Raw genomic sequence first — 23,701 nt, 5'->3', positions numbered from 1 at the left:
CGGGGTGCCCGTAGCTTGCCTACCGGTGGTAGTGCCATCTGTCGATGCATAGCAGAATATTTAACCTTCGCCACTTGGGTCACGAGACTAGGTAAACCTTGTAGCCTCTATAGCAGTATAATTTAAAAGCACCATGGGTTCAATGCTCAGTAGGCTGCAGTGTTTAACGTAAAATTGTAATCTGCCTAGATTTATAAATTTTAGGGGCTTAAGCAATCCCAAGAGTGTTTTGTGGCATGGACATGAAGTGTGCAGGGAGATTCAACAGGATAGTTAAGCGGGAGAGTTGGTGATACATCATCCAAAAAACAGCGCGAACAAACGGGGACGAAAGGGGAGTTAAGAGTCAGCGCTTGTTCCTGTGGTTTCTTCCTTTCGTCCCCGTTTGTTCGCGCTGTTTTTTTGGATAGTGCCGGGAGAGTAGGACTCATTTTTCCAAATATTTGTTTCTGTCCACATATTCCCAAAGGCTGCTGCCGACAAGCGCAGTTGTATGACATATGATCATTTAAGGCCAAGATGCACATTTCTGCATTGCAAATAAATGGCCATATTGCAGATGCATGGAACAAAAGCGTTTGTTTTGCTGTATTCAGTTGCACGTAGTTAAACCTTTCTTAGTTTCCTTCAGGTTCAGTGTGGATCGACCTAATTTTGCGGCAGCTATGCATCTACCCATTCATTCACCAACTGCACGCAAGCTTGTGAATCTCAAGTTCGGGAATAAGTGCTTTCAGTACTTGCTTCAACTAGCACTTGCCTCACGTTGCTCATTCCAGACTTTCCTTGGCCTAGCTTACAAAAGCACCAACTATCGTATCAAACTGCGAAAAAGCGGGGACTAAGGAAGGACGACAGGACGAGCGCTAACTTTGAACTGAAATTTTATTCAACATGGTAGAATACTTATACGCATGAGGGAAAGAAATCAGCGAAAAAAGAAAGGAAATTTTTAAAAGCACTAAAAAACTTTTCTTATCCCTTTTTTTGTGCTTTTAAACCTTAATGCTCGCACTTCACTTCCAAATATGCACCCTACAAAGATAGTAATTAGAATTATGCAACATTTCTGGCCACAATTACCCATTCCCATTGTATGTCGGTAATATAAGGGTAGCGATCGATCGCTGTGGCAACCGTCATCTGGGAGAGCTGTTGCACTCTAGTGTTATTCCCAGCCTGCATTGCATTTGATCGTTGTCTACGTCAGGTCGTGTTCATTGACTGACTATCCAAGCTTCGTGCTGGGACAGGCAAGACATGTCCTCCCCAACAGGAGGCAAGCATTGCACCTGCATTGAGAAAGAAGTCACAAAATGAAATACGAAAAATGTAGGCCAATTATATAAAAATAAGAACTGACCAAGGTTTGACCAACTTGGCCCTTCTTGAGCCCAGGGTCGTCAGTTGGAGTGGGCAGCCTTTGGCGCTTTTGAGCACTGCTATACTTCGCCCTGCTTGCACTGACACGTTCCAAGTCAATTTTCATTCGCTCATTCTTGAATTTCTGTCTTATCAGTGGGACGCAAGAATCCTATTGAAGAAAATAAAATTATTCTTGAGTAACAAAAGCGTTCTCATAAAATGTGTTTTCTCATGCTGCTACCTTGGTATGTTAAAGTACTTTATGTTAAAAATTACACTTTAAGGGGACAGGGTAGGCCCTATTCCTCCCATGCATTTTAGCCTATGTTTGTGACCCTTTTTCTTGTGAACTGCTGGGCTTAAGCATTCATCTTGGTACCATTTTAATCAGCAATGTGAGAAAGTAATATTGAACTAGGATTATTGTTTTTTTGAACATTAAATGTTTTGTTACCTTTTCTTTACTAGAGTTACCATACTGTAAAGACAAAATCTGCAGTAAATTGCCTTTAAATCAAAATTCCCTCTATAAATGTTAATAATTCTGGTTCAGTAGACTGTCTGTAGTGTTTGTACAATATCTCTATACCCCTAGCTCCAGTAGTTGCTTGTTCTGAGCTAATTGCCTTTGAAGTTAAAAAAAGAGCTTTATTGCAATATAGGTGCCTAGAAATATGTGCTTACGATTTTTTTTAATAGCCACAAGCCAGTTAGTCCCCTCCATTACCAATACTTCTACTCTGTGCTAGCTGCCTTGCCCTCTCGACCTTCTTAGTGACTTGCCATGTAACCCTCTGCATGAAGTATAGTCGCAGTCAGTCAACTTTGCATAACCAGTCGACTGTGAACCACCTTGCTGAAATTCTGAAATGACCTCAAATGTCAGCTCGAGACATATTGCGCTATGGTTTCCGTTTGGATGTCTTGAACCAATGCGCTGAGAACCAATTTTCACATTGCTAGCAGAATGTGCAAGCAACTCCTTGTCAAGCAGTGTCATTCAGATTGAAAATAGAATAAAGCCAATTATTTGCATATATGGCTTTAGGTCTACTGACTACAGTTCAATTCAAACTGACACCAAATCAAGTCAACAACACAAGTGTGATCGACACTCACATGACTACTGCCACAGTTGTCAGCAAGCTGGGGATACTCCTGAATGAGCATGCGTCCCACTTTTTGATAAAATTTCCTGGAAGGATAGCTCAGAAAGGGTAATGTTTTTTTATTTAGCAAGTCGGTAGAAAATGGCACAAGAACACAAGGATGTATAAAACAACTGTACCCTGTACTTTATTGCCTTTCAAGACACAAAAATGCCAGAGAATGAGTAGTATGTCTCATTAATGTGGAAGCCATGATAAAAAACTTCATGACACAATTTCAACAAATGCTATGTTATGGGCTAAGAAACGTGCATTTTGTGGGGGATGGGGGAGAAATGAAAATTTGACACTTTCTTAACTAGCAAGGCTACTTATTTACGGCAGCCACAATGTAAGCATTGTCTGGACTTACTTAAGGTAAGCCACTGTGAAGCCAAAATAGCACAACGGAAGAATTGGAGGCACTGATCAAAGATCAAGTAATATATCTATTTTGGCGTGCCAATTAGGTGGGTGTACATCTTGAAATACCTTAAAATTGCTAGGTTTCAGTTCCTTCTTAATCTCTCTTCATGCATCAGCAGCTACCCAACAAGCCATAGCATTGAAAGTGCACTTACGTTGTATGTTTTGACATCTCTTGAAAAAGTATGTCCGCAATCCCTGTAATATTGTACAAAGAGAGAATTATTGCTTAGTATGTACCCACGCAGGAAGCCCATTTCAGGCAGGGTGAAGGGCCGACCGTCATCATTTTCTTCACTCCAAAAAAGGATTTTGATGCATGCTGTCAATCTCGTGCAAGCAGTGAAATGCAGGAATAACTATTTAAAGTACTATTAGCGAACTTCTACAATGAGACCTGCATTTTCTACAAGTATCTAAAAAAGGTCTTACTCACTTGAAAAAGGTATTGGTTAATACAAAATGGCCTATATTCTATTCTATGTCAAAAGAATGAGGGATGTAACAAGTCTAGATTCCTGTTTGTATGAATTGCTTGGTATGGCAGCTTAAGATGGGCAAGAGGGAGTTCTCAATATCTTTTTTGTCTATTTACCCTAAAAACAATGACATACATTTTTGGTAATATGATGCTGTCTACAAGGATATGATGTGAAAGCATTAAAGAACCATGCCAGTGGCCCCTCTTGCTGATCCGCTTCACTGTATATTCACCCCTTTAATGACATGGACTTTACTTTTTTCCTAAGCACTAGTTCCTTTTAGTGTAGTGCCTCTGTAATCTCACACATACTCATAGGCACACAGTTGCAACCTACCACAATATGTGGAAGATGAGACAAAATACATATGAAGCGCTGCTTTAACAATGTTGCACTAATGGACCAACATCAACTAGGAGTGGTACGTCTAATTTGCAACCCAGGAGTCAGGGTTAACTCTCGAATTATTTTTCAACTTTTTTTGGTGCAATTATCTTGCTTTATAAACTTTTATATTCAAATAACGTTCCAGACACAATAAACCCACTAATAAAATTTTATGTAATGGTAATTACCTTTTTGAGTTCCACCATTCAAAATTTGACATCAAATCCTTTCGACTAATCCAGATGTTTTGACACTACACCTTGTTTCCCATTGAATGTTAGCCTTACCATTTCTGTGCATGCTGCTGTTGTCAAATATCACAAGAAAAGTCTTAATTGAGATTAATGTGATAGAACCCTCCCGAAACAAAGTAACCGTGTGCCCAAAAGGAAAGGTGGTATGTATTACACGGAGCACACAATACATACTGTCCTTCCATACCTTGTGGCTATGGTAAAGGTATCCGGAGGGGAGTCTTCCTCACAAAGTCCCAAGTCTACGAAGCTTTCCTGGAAAATTAGATAAGAAAACTTTATTATGTAATATTTTCAACGATTTAAATGATACCCTGAACTCCAAACGAGCTTGTGTTAATATATGGGGAATGGGGGAGGAGCACACAGCTTAAGAAACAAGTGATGAAGAAAGCATATGATGAAGAAACAATATGTGAACAAGAATGAGGGTTTCATCTGTCCTACAAGCACACAAGGCAATTTAGAAAGACTAAGAAGAAATAAAAAATAGTAAACTGGCATGGCCAGTTTTCATTCAATTTACAGTGTGCATGATGTTGAAATGACAAAAATGAAAAAGATACAGGTGAAGTATAAAAACAACAAATCTGGAATAGACTAACAATTTATGAGGCAAGGACATAAAAAAGGAAAGGTCCTCTTGCCGCTCACCATGTGTTATATGGAGCCTATGTGCACAGCTTTTATAAACTGAAATTCTTTTTATCACAGGGTCGAGGAAGAGCTAAGGCATCTATCTGCCTGATGATAGCATCAGAAACACCTAAATCATCTGGCAGAACCATAACTGCCCTAAATGAACGTTCCAGTAAACGAGTTGAATTTATTGGGGCAGTACAGAACAGCTACATCACTGCAAGTGAGACTGCTGCTAACATGAGGAATTCTTTTTAGCCTACTTATGTATTGTGTGTTGTATTGTTTATATATTGTTGCCTCTTGAATCAAGTGGGTAGCTACACCTCGTCTTTGCTCTTTCTTTTTTTTCATGTTTTTGGGAACTTAATATATTTCAAAATGAACTAAAAATAATTATACAGGCAAGCATCATCATCCAAAAAGTATTTAATGTAAGCTAGCCCTCGACGGAAGTCTATGAAATGTGTGCAAAATTTATGGAATATACGTGATATGTCAACCTATGCAGCCCAAGTGATACATGGTTTTTCGCCGTAGTTCTTTTTGTGTGCTGCCATCTGTGTCTTCCCAATGCGCCGTTTGCTGATTTGCATTGTTTAATAGAGACAACCAGACATAATGTCAAGTCGCGTTGTATCCAAGTCAACCCAAAAGAAATGCGCGTAAATACATACGAGCTCCTAACAATTCAATACCATGCTAAACGAGCGTGAAAGAAAAAACACAGAAGAGAAGACAGCACAACGCAAGTGCTTGTGTTATGCTATCTTTTCTTCAGAGTTTGTTCTCTCACGCTCGTTTAGCATGAGTACCTACAAACTCGCCCAACTTCTCACGTTAATTCAATACCAGGTGCTCTATTTTTGACCTGGCCAGAAAAGTGCACTTATATTATGATGCATGCTTGAAAAACTTCTCTCATGCAGTACTCAATTGTTGCTCTCACCAGTGACAAGACTGGTCTCTAACACTTGTAAAAGACTGCAAGCACAAACCTGTTCGCTTGGAAGGGACACAGGTCTCTCTGACCTCAAAACGCGAACCACAGCTAGGTCAGGTATTTGGTCGTCATCTACAAGGTCCACATATTCATCAAAATCCTTGTCCAACACCTGCACGGACAGGTAGAATAAGAATTATTTCCCTTAAAACAGAAGTTCCCACAGAGCATTACGCATATTGATTAAGCACAGAATACAAAACAGAACAACTAGGTAAGACTACAACTATCAGAAAGAAAAGGAAGGTTGCCTTGGTGTACACCTCAGAAGTCATACAGTTAGTGCAGATATTATTTGTCAATGCAAAACCATCTGCCATATATCGACTGCCACCTAATTAAAATGCGAAAAGTCAGACAAGTTTTAATATAGAGAGAAACAACTCCTCTCTTAAGTGGCTCTTTAGCAAAAGACGTCAAGCGACCCTCGGCACAATGCGCCGAGGGTCGCTGCAGCCAGCCATTGGCCAAAAATCGGCGCAATTCCGCAGCAAAACGCGCCCTTTATCGTCGTTATGCATGCGCCAATGACGTGCTACAGTGCTTGCAAAACGCAGTAACGCGCCTCGGAAAACAGATCAGTCCCTCGGAGTACAACGCAAGCTAGACGAACTTTTGCAAGCTCCTTGTGACATTTCTAACGCTGTCTCTAACGCTCTGATCTCAAAGACACAATCAGCAACGAGATTGACGCAAACGTACAAAGGAAATGCAGCTGAGAACTCCAATCATCGCACTTCGTTATGGCTGTGCAGTGGAATTTTGTTTCAAATGGCCGTGTTGCTATCATCTTTTAGGGCATGCCAAATTATGAACATCGAGGTCCTCGCACTGCTGAACACTATGAAATCGATGATAAGAATGCATTTTCGCACTGGAACGTGCCTGAAAGCGGTCGCTTTCGAAGTTAATTTCAGGTGACAGCAGGTCGCACAAACGGGCGGCGTCTTTCACGCCACGCAGGTTGGGCTCGTTGACTTTGAGTTTCCTTCGTGGGCCGCTGTTTCAGACTACCAACAGGCACGTTATAGTACGCTGCATTTCCTGAGCAAGGAGCGCATCCGTGGACGTGACACAAAACACGAGACTACTGTCCCACGTGCAGCTAGCGTGCTATGCACACTGCACCATGCCCAAACGCAAACTTCGGAAGACTGGACAACTGTAATGAGGATAGGTCTCCCTCGGCCAAATTTCTCTCAATGCACCTGATGATGATGTCATGGTCATGCACTTTGCAACGGGTGGACATCGGTTTACACGAGTCTGACAAGGGTCAAATTCTAAAGTTAAAGCTCAGCTACTTTGGTCATCTGATGAGAAGAGAGGAGTCGCTGGAGAAAGATTTGATGTTGGGAAAGGTTGAGGGTCGCCGGAGAAGGGGTAGGCAGCGAACGCGATGGTTAGATGACATCCTCGAGGCACTGCAGATGAAATTATGTGATGTTAGGAAGATAGTGAGAGACCGGAAAGCGTGGCGTGACATGGTCAATAGGGTCACGAAGAGTCGGACACGACTGAACGACTGAACTGAACTGAACTGACAAAAACCAAAACGTTTACCAAAATAAAATAAAAAGAGTAAAAAGAAAACACAGTGCTCAGCACATAAGCGTAGGTGGCGAAGCGCCCCAGTCTTCAGCAGCCTTAGAGATATCCGCTCTTCCTGCAAACCTCTGAGGCCAAGTATATGTAGCGTCATTTAGCGGCGGCGTTGAACTCCGAGCTCAGCCGCGAATGTGCCGAGTGCCGGTGTGTCTCTACTTGTTGGTTACTTTATGAGCATTGTTTGATATCAACTCGGGTTCTTTCGCTGCCGAGCCGAGCTCGGCTTTCTAGTATATGAATATTCCGCATTCACTGCTGCGGTGTTTGCATTTCGCTATAATTTCGTTGCGCTGGAACAACGCAGGTCGTGTTTTGTTTGAAGCCATGGACTCCAGCATCACAAGTCCCTGCAAGTGCTAGAAATTCATTCTCGCATACATCGGACAGAGGTAAGCCTGGTTGGTCTTGTTAGATAGCTCATAATGCCCGATCATCGAGTGCGCGCGCGTTGCTTATCTGTGCGTTCGTTTGTGCATGTCTGGCTTGTTTTGGGCACTTGTGCATTTGTAAGAGTTGCCTTTTTTATTTTTAGCGTGGGTGGAGATTTGATAAGCTAAACAGGGGTCATGGTACCCGGTTGAGCCCTTGCACCTAGTAGTGTGTAAACATAGCGGGCTGGCTGGTTTTATCACACTGCAGTCAGCCGATGCCTTTGGCTGGAGGGCCTCCTTGGGAGGGCCAAATGCCTGTGCTGAATTTTTGTCTTGTATCCGACCGTGTTGTCGGCGTCCTCGCTCGGCACGTTTGTGTGAAAGAAGGTGAGGGGAATAGTCATCTGTTTTGTCCGAGGTTCCTTTAGTTACAAAAGCAACTTAGGTTAGGAGTAAAGGCGTAGTAGAAGGCCCCGGCAAATGTCGACAACCTCGCGGCTTGTCTAACTTTCACGCGGCTTATCAACTTTCACCTTTCGCTTTCGTCGAAAAGCGGCCGCCGCTAGCAAGGTGAAACCGGGGTCCCCCGACACAGTAGTCGAGCTTCCTGAGCTACCGAGATGGGTGGTGGTTACAATTCCACCAACGTGCGAACTAGTGGAGCTTAAAAAAAAAGGATAACATCTGGTGCACGCTTGGTTACATGTACGCGAAAACTAACGCGAACGCGACGGCGGCACGCGTCGCGCGAAGCCTTCGCGCGAACAGTAATGCATGTGTCGTTTGTCTCGCCGCTCGGACCTGCCCAAATAGAAAATTTCGCTCGTTTGCCCGGAAGTAAGCGTACGGCACTTCTGCTCATTTCACACGCTTACTTTATTTTGCTGTGCTGCATTGGGATTGTGCATTACCGCGTAAATTTTTCGCTTTGTACAAACAATGGTGAATGGACAAGGATTCAAAGAACGTCTATTAGCAACCGAAACAAAAGCAAAGAGAAGGGTCACGTGACTACTCGCACAGTGCAAGTTAACACAGATTCGATACTTTGCCATATTGTCTCAAAATAACATTAATTCGTTTTGCTGCAGTGCTCTGCTGTAGTTTTGCGGTGACTAAGCCAGTATGCCAGCCACACAACCTACACAGAGCGTTGTCGCCGTTTCGCTCGGCTCACGCAGTCGCGTGCATGCATCTTCCCCAGTAGGTTTTGGGGCGAACCATAATCGCTTTTGCCGCGCCGCCTTATCGCGTCGCTCACATGTGACTCCCGCTTAATGCTAATCTCGTGTGCTTACGTTTAATTTGTCTCTCTGGTCGATGGGCCTGCAGCGCATGTGTATAATGACGCACTGGGCATTTGTTTCTATTTTTCAGATGCCGGGGATCCGCTTCTTTCAATGCCACAAATGCAACACAAGAACTTTGACTTTGAAATCTCTCTTTCGGCACTTTCATGCCAAACATGACATGACCGAAACTGGGTGTGTGGTCTGCAAGGATGTTTGAAGTCCTACACATCCTACAGAGCCTATCGCAAGCATGCTTCGAGGCTTCATGCAAGAACATTTGAGAATTCGCATGACACAGAGGCAAGAGAAGAACCAACGAAAAGACCACCAATGATCGACAGCAGCAGCGAATACCAGCCAGCAAGTCCAAGTATGAGCCAGGTGGAGCCTGCGCAAAGTGCTCAAGGTGAGCGCTCAGACTTGTTCAAGCAGTTTGAACTTCTGCAGCTGAAGTGGAAACATAACAAGCGTCTACCAGCAGCAACACTTGAAGAGGTGTATACGGATGTTTTATTGTACCTTAATTCATTCTCAGAACACTTCCTTTCACATTCAGCTTCAGATGTCACAAGTGAAAGTGCTAAGCCATTTATTGAGCAAAACTTTGAAGCTCTTGAGTAGGCGCAGGCGTGAACGGTATTGGCAAAATACTTTGCCTTTTGTACAACCACAGACCATTTCTCTTGGACACAATCGCAATGGAAAAGCTGAAACATCTAGCCATGTGCCTGTGCTGAAGGTTTTGGAACATTCCTTAGAGAAATTTCCTTCTGATATGTGCTTCCAACGTGCAAAGATGCCCAGAGGTTACTTTACTGATGTCTTTGATGGAACGGCATTTCAGGAGCATGCATACTTCCAAGGAGACACTAAAAAAAAATTTGCCTTCAGTTTTACACTGATGAATTTGAAGTCTGTGATCCCCTTGCAAGCAGACGTGGTAGGCATAAAATAATGGCTGTATACTACACTGTGTTGAATCGGTTGGTTGAGACAAGGTCACAACTTCAAGCAATCAATTTGTCTATGCTCTCAAAAGAGAAGCTTGTAAAATATGGCTTGCAAAAAAATTTAGAACCTCTTGTCACTGACATTGGCTTACTAGAGACTATAGGCATTGTTGTAAATGGGGAAGTTCTGAAGGGATCTGTTCTAGTTTGTACCGGAGACAACCTGTCACTCCACAGACTGGGAGGGTTTAAGTGCAATTTTAGCCAGGGACGCATATGCCGACATTGTATGGCAATACATGGTGAAATTTTTAGAAAACACAGACCATGTGACTTTCTTGAAAGGACACCGAGTGTGCATGACCACCAATTGAGCTTGCTTGCTCGTGGAATTTCCTGTCTACCCCTGTGTGGCGTGCGAGAGGAGTGTGCTGTTCCTTCTTCTGACTTCCAACCCACACACACCTTCCCCCTGATATTATGCATGACCTGCACGAGGGTGTAATTCCATTTGTGCTTAAGCAAATAATTTTGTCTCTTGTAAAGGATGTTTTTTTTTCATTGGATGTCCTAAACACGGTCATTTGTATGTACCCATACAATGGAAATGACAAACGCAACAAGCCAGAAGCAATAACTATATCTCAAGGAAAAGTGGCAATTAAGGGAAGTGCATCGCAGGTTTTTTGTCTCTTTAGGCACCTGCCATTTTATGCGGGAGAGTGCATACCGAGAGGACAAAGAGAATGGTCCTGTACCTGCTCCTGAGGAAAATTGTGGGCGCTGTCATGAGCCGGCAAGTGAATGTTGAAAACATAGCATACCTTGATCGCCTGATCACATTCTTCTGTGTCGATTTCAAAGAAATATTTTCATCTGTCAGTGTGCCCTGCAAGCTGCATTATCTCATACATTACCCTAAATACATGTTTATGTATGGTCCCCTCATCAGACTGTGGGCAATGCGCTTTGAGGGGAAGCATCAGTATTTTAAAGATTTGGCTAGCAAGTTGAAAAACTTCAAAAAGATCACATCAACCCTTTAACTGCGCCACCAAGGTTATGAAATGTACCTCCAGTCTTGTGAGGGCAACAGCAGCAGCAATACCCTAAGTGCAGTGGGAAATAAACAGGTTCTGTTAGAGCATTTGCCCAAAACATTAAAAACCACATCTCTGCAAGCAAAATGGCTTCTGAGAATATATTTCCTCTTACGTCAGCCTTTCTCGACAGCATATTTTATGCAACTGGTAATGTTTTGGTGACTGACGTCTTATCGGAAGAACCGTGTTTTGTCCTCGTCACAGACATTTTTTCTGTGAGCAGATGCTTATTATTTTGTGTTCAGCATCTTGAAACGATTCAATTTGATGAGCATTTTCATGCATATGTTGTGAGGAAGTGTCCGGAGAGTAGTGTGGTGACTGAAGTCGCCAATCCTCAAGTCGATGTGCTTACCATGCATGTCGTTGGAACTGTTAATATTCTGGCTTTGGTTGGTTTTCACTAAACAGATGTCATGGGACGCCCAGGTAGATCACATTGTACACAAGTTGTCATGTGCTGTTGGCTTGACTAATATCAACAAAAATATCTTTCCTACTGAAGTTAAAGTTCTTATGTACAATTCCTGTTTCATTCTTTTCTGTGTGCGAAAATTTGACGCTTGTGTAAAGTTTACTTTGACTGATCTTACTGGGACCTTGCTTTTCTTTGTTACCTACTCTCTGTTCATGTGTAATGAGGTGCTGGTTCTTATCTATATTTTTATATGCTATCCTTGAGCGCAATGTCTCGTCGAATGTACCTTCTTTTTTTTTTGCGGATGCTGCACTGCTGTGCATATGTATTTTTACTTTGTATTTTCTATGGGGGGGGGGGGGAGGGGGCTCAGTCTTTTCTCCCTGCCTCCCCCATCACCATGATCAAAAAAGTAAAGGTTTTTATTACTTATATTATCTGTACTTTTACATTTTGTATTCTTCTAATGAAATGATTGGTTTTGATATTGAAACTGATACTTTTAAAGCTATGTTGCAAGTGTTCTATTTACAGAATTTTTTCACCAATGGCATATTGAGGGGGGGGGGGGGGGGTCAGTGTTAGAACACCCTATAAATTTTCTGAGCACAGCATCCCTCTATCTTTTTGTCTTTTTCCCCCATTTTTATGGCCAGCTGCATATACCAGACCCCAAAATGTATTTCTGGCTATGCCACTGCTTGTAATTTCACCTGATTTGTGAAGGGCACTTAAGATCAAGGAGAATGATGTTAGAGTGCTCAACTTGGCACTTCAGACCCAAAGCAAAATTTTGCCTTCTTTTCAGATACGTTAAATACATCGACACATTCTAATTATTGTGATTACTATGGAATTAGCCGGTTCAAGAACAGGAAAATTAGAAACGCATAGAAACACATATGACTGATGACTGGATTATAAAAAAAAGATTATATACTTCCCTGAAGGATGAACATATAGGAATAGAGGTGTCACGACCAATTACACAAGAAGATGGAGGTGATGTGAATCCCTACGGCTAGAATATACCATCACCTATTTGGAAATGATATCACAGTCCTTTGTTTAATTGACATCTTAAGCTTCAGTCTCACATAAAAAAATATTTCTTACCAATACATCCCTTACTTTTTTCTCAACAGTCATGACCCTAATAGCAAATAACTGCTATGGGATGGGATGGCTAACTTCGATGGGATGGCTATCAGAGTAACCTTAAAGATAAGATGTCAGGTAATGTTCAGTTTTTTAGAAAATTGAGAATGGTAGTTCGTGGCCATAAATTGGATAGGTTTGCATACCCTCAAAAATGAGGTCAACAACAAAGATAAAAGGCGAAATGTGCTTCAAGTATTCAATAAATTATCTCAACTGACAGCATTCTCAAAATAATGTTAACTTGCACATGCTATTTTCCAGCTGTATGTAATAGAGGCAGCTTTACTATAGTGGCGAAGGTCACTAGCGGCGGCCATGCGTGTCGTCGTCATTGTCTTGTGCATTCTACAAACGTAATCGGCAATGATCAATCCCCTTTTCCTGAAAGTTTCATTATTGTTGATGAAAAAAATTAAGGACACCCTTACACCCCTGAGGATCGATGGGGAGCATTTTGATAAGTTCACCCCTTGTACACCCCAGATATTCACAATGGGGGTAAAAAGGATGCAAATAAATCAAAACACCCATTTTCATGAAAACCATGGGTGTTTTAAAGGTCTTATACTGACGATGCGCCCTTAAGGGTGCAAAGTGGTTTACAGTGCAGCGGCACTAAAGCTCCTTTCGCTGCTGTCACTTGTGGCTGGTATGCACAGAACTTTTTTAGCCTGGAAACAAAGGCAGGGAAACTTTTCGGCATGAGTCTTCCACCACTGCAGCCCTCTGTTGTTGCCATGGTTGTATGTGTCAACGTCATGAAGGTAGCTGTCCAACTCGTCTTCATCAGATTGAGTTTCGGCGGTGTCGTGCCACTCCTGAAACTCATCCATCAGCTTTTGTCGCTTCGCGCATGATGATTAGTTGCTCGTAGGTTTTTCTCCTGCAGAAAGTGATGACATATTCAACAGCGTTACCCTTACTTTCCCGTAAACAGCGTTGCGTTGCTCTTCATTCAAGCTCACGTAGCTGATGGAAAGGAGGCCACAGAAATGATGCAATTTTATGGAGGTCCCCGAGCTGCATTTTACTTTCAAAAACCTGCATTGCTCTTCTCCTCAGAATGGCAATTTGTGAGTTGGCTATAGAAAATGCAAATGTGTTTCTTCAGCTTCGTAAAGTAAAGAAGAACAAGTGGCAATGTTGGCTGCTTGTCTAGTTCAAGCTTATCGGTTGCCTCTTTGAAACGCTCAAGGAAGTCAGCAATGTCCCTCATTTTCTCCTTGCTGGCATCCTCAATCAGGGAGTTTCCTCTCGAATAAAGAAAGTTTTCAGCCCTCGAATTGGGTCAGTACTGGCCTTATCGTTGCAAGCTTTGAATTCCATCTCGTGCTCACTTCCGGGCACACAGTGTGGAGAAGCTGGCTTATGAGGTCGCTTTGCTTTAATAAAGTGACAACAGCCTTCACTTTCTGCACTTGCTCGTGCAGCTCAGGTAGATCTTCAGAAGCATAGGCATCATGAAAAGTGTGTCTGAGTGCAGTGTTCAGAATGTGAGCGCTGCAACTCATTCTAGTGTAAAGACGGAGGGCACTGATAATATTGGCGCCCTGATCGGTGACGAAGACAGACTTTTCTAAGAGGGCTTCGTCAAACCCCATCTTCGCGTATCAGCGCAGAAGTTCCTTCCTCACCTGTCGTTTTCCCGGAAGGAAAGTCGCCTGTAAACAACACCAGGCTTTTCAACTTCGAGCTATCATCGACGTAGTGGGCAATCGCAGTAATGTATGAAACCTTTTTATAATCATCAGCCCACATGTCCACAGTGAAGCAACACCGACCTTCCGGCATTGCAGCTTCGATGCTTGGCTTGAATGCCTCTCGCAGTGCACCGTCCGCTTCACTAACCTTACGGGGCACAGTAGTAGGATATGTAAGCACATCTTTTGCTGATACGCTGCCATACCGTGCACCGACAGCGATCAGTTCATCGGCAACCTTGAAAAATCTATCGTCACATACGACGTCGAATGGCCTCATGTCTCGCGCACCAACGAATACAAGATGTTGTCGAGCTTTCTTTCACAGTGGCAGGAACACCTGTTTTTTTTTTTTCGCTGAAGAAAGAAGTAATGGCAGTACACTCTGCGTTGATTTGCATTCGTGACGAGTCAGATGGGATGTCCCTCTTTTGCCTCCATCGTAGGTCAAGAAGCTTTTGCGGTCTTTGCACTGTACATGTTCTACTGGTGACGAGTAATTGATGTCAACCAGTACGAGAAATTGTTTCCAGACTTTACTTTTTCTGGCTTCCTTTGAAATAAGTTGCAGCTTTCCCGAAGCAATGTCACTTTTAAGTCGTGATGCGTTCATATTCCAAGACTTATGCGGAGCCCTAGATACACTATGAGCAGATGTATGAATACCTTGAAATGAGGGCTGGAACGGCCTTTCGACGGGGGAGGTAGGTCCACAGAGATGCAATGTTCGTGCACGGAGACTGACTCTTTAGTGATGTATTGAGCACGTGTAGCCTGCTGCTTGCCGAAGGCGTCGCACCTAGTAAACCGAGCGTGCCCAGCAAGCGGTGCCATAGAGGCCGGAGCCGTGGCGCCAGCCAACGTTACTAGAACACACTTAGGTGCACAGTTCCCTACACCTCGGTCGCGAGTACTAGCTGCGCTGCGGTCGACTCTTGTTTAGGGAACCTACATGTTTTGCCGCGGCGCCCGGCTTAGGGTGGTGCCATCCTTTGTAGGGGCACTTGCCGCCGCCCGCTAAAGGCCAGTGTTGCCAGATGAGCTACGGATCCATTTTGGTCCCCAACTGAACCGGCGCGGCCGGGCGCTCCGCATAAAGGAGAGCGTTGGCGCTCGTACATTGCGGTGGTACATTGCGCACTGCGGTAAATATTAGGTAGTTTTAGAATAGCTTGGGGCCCCCAAGGATTAATAGCGCGCGGCGGCGCAACGTGCTAGCCGAGCGGCGAGTTTTAGAATGGGGGTTTTCCCGACGCAGCGGAGCCGGGCTTGCGTTCGTCGATTGCAGCGCCGCGACGGTTAACAAGGAAAAGCATTTTAATAGATAAAAACCAAGAGCGCTTATTTATTCATCAAAAAGTACTATTATTGCACAAAACTATATTAAAACTACCAAATATATTGTGACATATATGCGCTGCATCGCTGGACGTTAAAGAAGACAACGATCAGCAACAGTGACACAGAAGAAGACAAAGTGGTAGCAACGTTTGGCGCTAGAAGAAGGCTGACGCTGCTGTGCTTCTGTGCTTTGCCTGCTGTGTCATCCTGGACTAACCTTCGTGCACTAACCTTGCCACGTATCATCTTGGTGGAGGTGGCTAAACATCCCCGTGTGCACATATAAATACATTTAAGCAGCCGAAAGCTGGATTTGCGCAGTGGCCGCCACCTACCTGGGATCACAAAGTCAACAACGGCCACTATGACCTCTGAGGCAGCTCCTACCACCGCAACAACATCGGCGCAGCCACTCGTCCTCACAAAAATCCGCCACCCTCCCATCTTCAATGGCGAAGACAAGACAGACGTTGACGACTGGCTGGATGAATACGAGCGATGCAGCAGGAACAATCGCTGGGACGCGACCATCGTGCTGGCAAATCTGATTTTCTATTTGACGGGAACCGCTCGCATGTGGTTCCAAAATCACGAGCAAGAGCTGGTGACAGGGGAAATTTGCAAGCATAAGCTTCACGACTTGTTCGGGAAGCCCATTGGACGGGCTCTTCCAGCCAAAACCGAACTTTCGTCTCGCGCCCAATCCACCACGGAGTCCTACCTGGCCTACATTCAAGACGTGCTCGCATTGTGTCGCAAGGCGAACAGCTCCATGCTGGAAAGTGAAAAGGTAGGGCACATCCTCAAGGGCATCGCGGATGACGCGTTCAACATCCTCTTCTGCATGGATTGCGCTACCGTCGAGGTTTGCCGAAGATTCGAGCAGGCTAAACAACGACACCTGGTACATCACTTTGAGCGCCTTCCGAACATGGCAGCTACGTCATCCTGCGATGATCTGGCTCCTCTGCAACAGCCGTCTCAGTCCACAACAATGACTCTGATCATCAGGCGAGAAATCGAGGCCTTAGCTCCTGCACCGCTCCTATCTCCAGTGCCCGACACCGTAGCCATGATACAGGCTGTTGTCCGCCAGGAACTTGCCAATGTCGGTCTTTCCTCCAACCTCGTACCGCCTTCATCACCATCGCATCCTGTTCCTGTAGTGGCTGCTGCAACCACTAGCCAAGCTCCTCCCCGTCGCTACATTAGTCGCAATCCTGCAAAGTGGCGCACCTCCGATGACAGACCAATTTGTTTTATTTGCTGTCGAGCCGGCCACACTAAACGTTATTGCCGCAGTCGCACCTTCCCCACCCCTCGTCCTTATTACAACGCTGACCGTCGGTACTACTACGGACATCGACACTTCCCTGCCCAACCTGAACAGCTCCGCCCCGCATATGATAAACTCCTCACACAGATGAACCTCACACCGAAGCCGTCTCAAGTGTCCGTCACTCCAGCCGATCTACATCTCCACGGTCTCGTCGATCTCGTTCACCGCTGCCTCGTCACAACTCCTCCCCATCATACGCCGGCGCCTACTCGGGACCGTCCATCGGGAGCAGTTCGCCCCCTGACAGTGCGGACGCGGCGAAACCTCCCCTGCCGTCGCTGCGCGAGAACAGTCGCGTATGGCTATGATAGCTTTCGGCCACAGAGTAGAACTCGTTGTTTAAATGCCTGTAAATAGTGTATAAAGCCTTTTCTTCATCTCACCAGCGCCGACTCGGATTCATTGCTACCGGCCAGGGAGCTGATAGCCCTCGTTCACGAAACGGGTGACGAGCGCTACGTAACCAACTCCTTGGCACAACCCTGTTGACGGTGGGCTACTGTGTGATAACCCCACCGGCACAACTGCTCTTGTCGCCTTTCTCCTCCGTTCCTGATGGCGACTATGTTGTTTGCCCCATAACCGACGTGACACTGCAGCGTAGAATAGCCCTCCCTCATAACATCGTGCACGTAGAAAATAACAACGCTTACATTCCAGTCTTGAACTTCGGCCTTTTTGTGCACGTTCTTCCCGAGGGCATTACTCTCGCCTTACTGACCCCACTGTCTGACGTCACAGTTGCCGCTCTTTTACCTGACTCTACTGTTAAAGTGTCGACACGACCTGCACCGTCCCCCCCTCCGGAGGCCCGCATATCAGGAGTGCTTACATCTAACTTTCGCCCTGACCATGCTACAGCACTCACGAGTCTTCTGAATTCGTAAAGCGATATTTTCGATTTTGGTGACCGCCCCTTAGGACAAACGTCTCTCGTTACACGTCATATCGATACCGGAGACGCCCGCTCAATTCACAGAAGACCTTATCGAGTCGCCATTTCTGAACGACGCGTCATACAAGATGAAGTGGACAAGATGTTAGCAAAAAACATTATAGAGCCTTCGAACAGTCCCTGGGCGTCGCCTGTCGTGCTTGTTAAAACGAAGGACAATACCTGGAGATTTTACGTTGATTACCCACACCTCAACAAAATTACAAAGAAAGACGTTTACCCGCTTCCCAGGATAGATGATGCCCTCGACTGCTTGCACGCTGCCAGCTATTTCTCTTCCATTGATCTTCGTTGTGGTTATTAGCACGATCGCAATCGACGAATGGGACCTAGAGAAGACCGCCTTCGTCACTCGCGATGGTCTGTATCAATTCAAGGTGATGCCTTTCGGCTTGTGTAATGCGCCCGCAACATTCGAGCGCATGATGGACTCTCTCCTGCGCGGCTTGAAATGGACGGCGTACTTGTGCTATCTCGATGACGTCATTGTATTTTCTACATTCGAGAGCCATCCCCATCGCCTTGATGCCATTCTTGGCGTCTTCCGAAGAGGTGGCCTTCAGTTGAATTCGAAGAAATGTAGCTTCGGCCGACGTGAACTCAAGGTGCTCGGTCACGTGGTCGACGCCCGTGGCGTTCAACCCGATTCAGACAAAATACGTGTTGTAAGTGAATTTCCTACTCCCCGTTGTACCAGTGACGTGCGTAGTTTTCTTGGGTTTTGCTCCTATTTTCGGCGGTTTGTACACAACCAATCTTTTGAAGAACCACGCTCCATTTTGCTGGGACCAAGAACAATCCCAAGCCTTTTCTGCGCTCATTGCAGCCCTAACCAACCCGCCCGTCCTGGCACACTTCAATCCTTCGGCACCAACGGAGGTACGCATCGACGCCAGTGGTCACGGTATTGGTGCCATACTCGCCCAACAACAGATGGGTCGCACTCGCGTCATTGCTTACGCCAGTCGCCTGCTTTCTGCGGCTGAACGGAATTACTCGATCGCAGAACGTGAGTGCTTAGCCCTCGTGTGGGCCATTGCAAAGTTTCGCCCTTACCTGTTTGGCCGCCCGTTCTCCGTCATCACCGACCACTATGCCTTATGCTGGCTTTCTACGCTGAATGACCCTACTGGTCGCCGTTGGGCCCTCTGCTTTCAGGAATACACTTTTTCTGTCGGGCACGAGTCAGGCCGGCTGCACGCTGACGCCGATTTCCTCTCCCGCAACCCGGTAGATCCGCCACCTGCGCGCGAGTGCGACGATGACACATATGCGCTGGCCATCTCTGACCTTTCAAACATTCCCCATGAGCAGCGCTTAGATCCCAAGATTTGCAGCATAATCAATCGCCTCAGCACTGATCACCTTGACGCTACCCATGCTCTGTTTGTGCTCCACAACGGCACCTTATACCGACGGAATATGCGACCAGATGGCGCCGAGCTTCTGCTCGTAGTCCCCGAACACCTGCATACCACCCACAACGGGTCCTCTTGGCGTATCTCGTACGTACGATAGCGTCCGCCGCCGCTTCTTTTGGCCAGGCCTCTATCGCTCTGTTCGTCGTTACGTGGCTTCTTGTGACCGGTGTCAGCGACGCAAGAAGCCCTCGGTTATGCCTGCTGGATCCCTGCAGCCGATCGACATCCCAGTAGACCCGTTTTCCCGAGTTGGCCTTGACCTCCTCGGGCCTTTCCCACTTTCTGCGTCGGGAATAAATGGATTGCGGTGGCCACGGATTATACTACGCGCTACGCTGTCACCTGAGCGATACCCACCAGCTGTGCAACTGACGTGGCTGCGTTTCTTCTCCACGTCATCCTGCTTCATGGTGCTCCACGCCAGCTGCTCACTGACCGTGGTCGTTGCTTTCTTGCTCGAGTAGTCGATGAAATTCTTCGGTACTGCTCCATTAAGCACTATTTTACCACCGCTTACCATCCACAAACGAACGGCCTCACCGAACACCTCAACTGCACGCTCACGGACATGCTGTCAATGTGTGTCTCGTATGATCACCGTGACTGGGATATTACTTTGCCGTTTGTAACGTTCGCGTACAATTCCTCTCGTCACGACACAATGGGCTGCTCACCGTTTTATCTTCTATACGGCCGCTACCCTCCCCTTTTCACGGCGTACTGCCTCCCACCGCTAACGCCAGTTCCTACGTTCGTGACGCCATCTCCCGAGCTGACGCCGCCCGTGTTATCGCTCGCCGCCGACTAGCTTCCTCCCAAAGTTCTCAAAAACAGCGCCATGATTCTCGCCATCGGGATGTCCATTACTCTCCGGGCTCTCTCGTCTTGCTCTGGACTGTCGCTCGTAAAGTAGGGCTGTGTGAGAAGCTCTTACCACGCTACGTAGGGCCCTACCGTGTTTTACGGCCAGTCACTCCTGTGACATACGAGATCGCCCCTGTACATTCGCCGCGACAGTCCTCTATGCCACGCACCTAGATTGTTCATGTTGCCAGAATGAAACCGTATTACCCCTGCAGTAGTTCGTCCTAGTGCGCACCGGGACTGTGCTTTTCGTGGGGGGTAATGTGACATATATGCCCTGCATCGCTGGACGTTAAAGAAGACAACGGTCAGCAACAGTGACGCAGAAGAAGACAAAGTGGTAGCAATGTTTGGTGCTAGAAGAAGGTAGACGCTGCTGTCCTTATGTGCTTTGCGTGCTGTGTCATCCTGGACTACCCTTCGAGCACTAACCTTGCCACGTATCAATATAAACCGTTTTTGTCAGACAAGACGAAATCGGCCAATTGTCAATCCAGACCGAGGCCGGGAAACTTCATTTGAACTTTCCGCGCTTTCCGCCGTCTGGTCCCCATGGCAACCAAAGGATGCGAACTCGCTAAGCCTAGCAGCTCGGTAAATCCGGAAGCGATCAGAAAATATAGTGCGTTTTATCGCTAAAATTCGGTGATGTGGGCATCGTGAGACATAACATAAGCTTCGTTGGCCTTTCGTTTGCCATGAACGCGTGGCATCATGGAGCGGTGACGACGAATGTGTGCCGAGGCGAACGGCCGCCGCTTGGCTGGACGCCACCATGTTGCCGTAACCCAAACGACCCAACAGTGGCTTGGGGCGAACGCTATTTTCGGAAAATATTAGAGAGTTTTAGAATAGGGCAAGGAGCTTGGGGCGTCGAAATGCGCATGCGCAGAACGTAAGGAGCGCTTGGGGTCTTGGGTTAACGCTAGGGCCCCTATTTTTCGGAAATAGTGTTCGCCCCAAGCCGCCGTTGGGTCGCTTGGGTTACGGCAACATGGCGGCAACCGGCCAAGCGGCGGCCGCTCGCCTCGGCACACATTCGTCGTCACCGCTCCATGGTGTCATGGCAAACGAAAGGCCAACGAAGCTTATGCTATGTCTCATGATGCCCGCACCACCAAATTTTAGCAATAAAACGCCCTATATTTTCTGATTGCTTCCGGATTTACCGAGCTGCTAGGCCTAGCGAGTTCGCCTCGTTTGGTTGCCATGGGGACCAGACGGCGGAAAGCGCGGAAGGTTCAAATCATAGAGTTTCTTACTCTTACCTAGAGGGAAAGCTGTGCTGCCTTCTATGGGAGTTTACATGGAGTTTTCAGACGCCAGTTCAGCCACCACGGGCGCTCAAAGCATCATGGGCCGGAGAGCTACCGAGTGCAGAACTACAACTTTTGGCCAAAACTAATGCAGAGATAAACGTTGTTCTACCGTAAATAATGTCCTAAGATTGAATATTGTGACTATAAATTACAAAAAGAGAGAGAAACAGAATGCAAGTGTGAGATTTATCCAATATAAGCGATGACTCTTTCTCCTATTGGCTTAGTTTTGAGCAGCACAAATACCAATATTTCGCACTTAATAGGCAAACTTTGAAATAAAAAAACGTTATGAAAATATTTATGGCTGTACAATCACTTAAGAAAGTTTTTAGTGGAATTTCGGGAAATAGAAACCATTTATTGACGACGTCTGCTTTAGCGCCTTCGCTACTATGGCTTTCGCGGTCTATGTACGCACCTTCAGATGATGATGATGACAAAAAAGAAACATCGCAGTAACGCCACTCCACGTACCCGAGAAAAACCGACTGTCCCGCAACAAGTAGCACACCGGCCCATGATTCTTAGCGCGCCCATGGTGGCTGAAGTGCAGCGCCCTCAGCTTTCCCTCTAGGTAGTGTAAGGAACTCTATGGTTCAAATGAGTTTTCTCGGCCTCGGCCTGGATTGACAATTGGCCGATTTCGTCTTGTATGACAAAAACAGTTTATATAACTGGTAGTTTTAATATAGTTTTGTGCAATAGTAGCACTTTTTGATGAACAAAATAGCGTTGTTGGCTCTTATATATTAAAATGATTTTCCTTGGCTACCGTCGTGGCGCTGCAATCGACGAACGCAAGCCCGGCTCCGCTATGGTGCGTCGGGAAAACCCCTATTCTAAAACTCGCCGCTCGGCTAGCACATTGCGCAGCCGCGCGCTATTTCCTTGGGGGCCCCAAGCCTTCGGTCCCCCTATTCTAAAACTCCCTATTGGCCGCCCCTAGCGTTAACCTAACACCCCAAGTGCGCCTTAAGTTCTGCTCATGCGCATTTCGACGCCCCAAGCTCCTTGGGGGGGGCCCCAAGGCTTGGGGCCCCCTATTCTAAAGCTCTCTATTAAGTGATGCATTTTATACAGCTCATTCGGTAGAAAAGCGGTCGACATAGTGGAAATAGTAGTAGTTATAGTTGTTCCAGTCTGAACCATGTGCTCGAAATAATCGGGGGCCGCGTAAAAAGTCGTATCACGGTAATTTGTGATTCTAGTGATTGACGATTGATTGATGTATGATAGGCGATGACAAGTTAATGAATTGTAAACAATTAACGAATTCAAAAAGCAAAAAAAGGAAAATGAGGTTCAAAGGTGTCAAATTCCTCAGAATGTAAAGCCAATGCTCGATGTTATATGAAAATTTAGGGTGCGAATTTTATCAATTACTCAATTGCAATAATTCAAAGGAAATAAAAAATGAGAAAAGGGGCTTCAAAGGTGTCAAAATGCTCAGAATGTAAAGCCAATGCTTGATGATGCTGAATAAGAAAAATTATTGCAAGCAATTAATGAATTAAATAATTGAAATAACAAAAAATGAGACACCAAAAGGGGTTTCAAAAGTGTGAAAGTGCTCATAATGAAAACCCAATGTTTGATAGGGCTGATTAAGAAATTCTAGACATTGTAATTGATCAATTAAGTAGTTGAACTAACTGGAAAATGAAAACTTGAAAAGGGGGTGAAAGGTGTGGAAGTGCTCCGAAAGAAAAGCCAGTGCTTGGTGAGGCTAATATAAAAAATAGTTATATATTTAACGAAATTGATTAATTTTCATTAATGATTGAAAATTCTCAAAATGAAATCAGTAAATGCGATTTAAAAGGTATCGAAACGCACAGAATGAAAGTCGGATAACTGTTGATGCTGATTAATAAATGTATAGTGTGTAACTGATCAATTAATTGAGATACTTAGCAAAATAAAACTTGAAAAAAAAAAGAGGTTCAAAAGAGTCAAATTGCTCAGAATGGAGAGCCAATATTTGCTGATGCTAAGTATCGATATAGAAAAGATAGAAACAATAGCTGCACTCACCGAATTTTATTAGTTACAATTCACTTTTTGGGTGGTTATAGACAAAGGCCGCCAATGAGCATACTGCATTCATACTTGATATACGATATCTCGCGATATTACTTGGTGTAGCCAAAAG

At 45.4% G+C, this 23,701-nt stretch overlaps 1 pseudogene; it reads left to right on the top strand.

Moving 5' to 3' along the window:
• The first annotated feature begins 9,305 nt into the window (after window positions 1-9,305).
• On the top strand, window positions 9,306-14,046 carry LOC146200866 (uncharacterized; annotated as a pseudogene).
• The last annotated feature ends 9,655 nt before the right edge of the window (window positions 14,047-23,701 follow it).

The sequence above is a fragment of the Amblyomma maculatum genome, chromosome 2, assembly GCF_055883805.1.
Source record: "Amblyomma maculatum isolate TAMU_Amacu chromosome 2, ASM5588380v1, whole genome shotgun sequence".
Taxonomy (NCBI): Eukaryota; Metazoa; Arthropoda; class Arachnida; order Ixodida; family Ixodidae; genus Amblyomma; species Amblyomma maculatum.
Note: the sequence above shows the minus strand (reverse complement) of the source record. Positions and strands in the feature narration are given on the sequence as shown.